We start from the raw sequence: 2,109 nt of genomic DNA, 5'->3' as shown, positions 1-2,109 counted from the left end.
CCTTTCCTGCTTTTAGTAGCTGGTTTTGCAGCTCCTTGCATAGACGTTGAGCAGAGGACATTTCTGTTTTTGAAGGCCAAGATTCCAAAGTATGACAACTCCCTAAGAGATAAGTTTTTAGGGCAGAAGTCAGTGGATTAGGGGGGCATGTGTAGGATTCCAGGAGCAGCAAAGAAGGGGAAAACACTTTAGAGTTCCCATCTATGATTGGCTAAAGTTCCTAAAGCTCATTGCCAGCCTGTTTGCCTTACAGAAACAGAAGCTGGGTCTCCACCCGCTGTTGGGTTCCGTGACGGGGGGGGGGGTTGGGGAGCCAGGCAGAAGCACTTTCGAGAGCCACAGGAAGTTCTCTAGACATATACTGTCCTAGCAAATGATTCGTTGCTGAGGTCCTGTTGACTGGAGCTGCGGTCAGCTGCCTTTCTCATCCACCCCCCAGTGAGACTTGATGTGCGTCCAGCTGGCAATGCTGCTTTCATGAAGGACAGGATGAAATTGAGGCAGTGGGGAATGGGGCTTTGTGCTCTCACAAAGGATAGGATGAAATCAGGGCAGTGGGGAATGGGATTCTTGTGATTTTCCAGGCAACCATTATTATGCAAAGCTCACTAGCTGGATTGCTGGAGGTGGAGATTTTGGAGTCCAAACAAGATTCAGAAGAAGTCTGTTCTTCACTACCACAGCAAAAAGAGCCTTGGGGATCCCCGAAGACTAAGAAATGTGTTTGCTTTGAGATTCCTCTTCCTCATAGGATGAGCAGGGTTGGGAGTATGGCAAGACACAGATGGCAGCACCGAGGCCTCTTTTCCTGTTGCAATCTGAACCTGCAAGATGATGGCTTCGGTCCCCTCCCTACCCCCCGCCCCCGGCAACTAATGATGGTAGGTCAGACAGCTGGGAGTTGGAGGTTGGCAAGTCCTTGCACAAACAAGTATCCCTTCAGGGGACACAGAGTTGAAGTAAGGTCACCTTTTCTGCAAGGAGCTCAAAGTAGTACTGGAGGGTGTCATCCCCCTCAATGTTCTCAGAGCAACTCTGAAGGAAAGGTTAAGACTTTGGATTGACTGTCCAAAGTTGAGTCATGGTTGTAGTGGAGATTTCAGCCCAGATTGTAGTCCAACCCTTTAACCCAGGGGTAGGCAACCTAAGGCCCATGGGCCGGATGCAGCCCAATCACCTTCTAAATCCGGCCCGCAGACGGTCCGGGAGTCAGCATGGTTTTACATGAGTAGAATGTGTGCTTTTATTTAAAATGCATCTCTGGGTTATTTGTGGGGCATAGGAATTTGTTCATTTCCCCCCCAAAATATAGTCCGGCCCACCACATGGTCTGAGGGACAGTGAACCGGCCCATGGCTGAAAAAGGTTGCTGACCCCTGCTTTAACCCATAAGTTTTCAACCTTTTTGGGTCCACGGCTCCTTTGACCAACTACATTCTTTCTGTTGCACCCCTGTGGGGCTCAGAAGCCCGATTATGTCACCCCTTGCCTGCAGAGCTGGCAGCCTCACCCTTTTTTTGAACACCCTCCCTTGTGGAGTGCTGCCTCAGCCTCCTCTCTTCTCCTTGGGAGTCCTTTGGGCAGCTGCAGCTGCCACCTCTGGTCTCTGAGCTGCTCCCCCCCCCCCCGCCCCAAAGAGAGGTGCCACCTCACACTGCCCCACAAGGGCCTGGGACACACCCCCTGGCCAGCCCCAGAGGCAGCATTTGCCTGGGGAGCTTGTAGGCAGGGATGCTGCAACAAACAGCTGTGCAAGCCTTTGGGAGGCAGAGACGCAAGAGGGCATCAGAGGAGGAAGGGGAGGAAAGAGGGACAGAGGCCAGTGTTGCCCACAGCACCCCTTCCCATCATTCAAGGCACCCCAGGGTGCCACGGCATACTGGTTGAAAATCACTGCTTTAACCACTCCACCATCTCCTTCACTTGTAAGAGGCAGCCAGGAGTTCTGGTGACTGCTGGAAATGAGATATGACCCACCTGTGAACTCTACAGCTGCCTTTATCATGGGCTACACTGTCTGAGGCTGATGGGAGCTAGTCCAACACAGGTTCCCCACCCCTACACCTGACTTAAACCATTTCCTTGCGCAAGGGTTTTCCACTCAGAAGG

Source organism: Zootoca vivipara, chromosome 6, assembly GCF_963506605.1.
Source record: "Zootoca vivipara chromosome 6, rZooViv1.1, whole genome shotgun sequence".
Classification (NCBI taxonomy): Eukaryota; Metazoa; Chordata; class Lepidosauria; order Squamata; family Lacertidae; genus Zootoca; species Zootoca vivipara.
The sequence above is the reverse complement of the archived record's forward strand: the minus strand, read 5'-3'. Positions refer to the sequence as shown.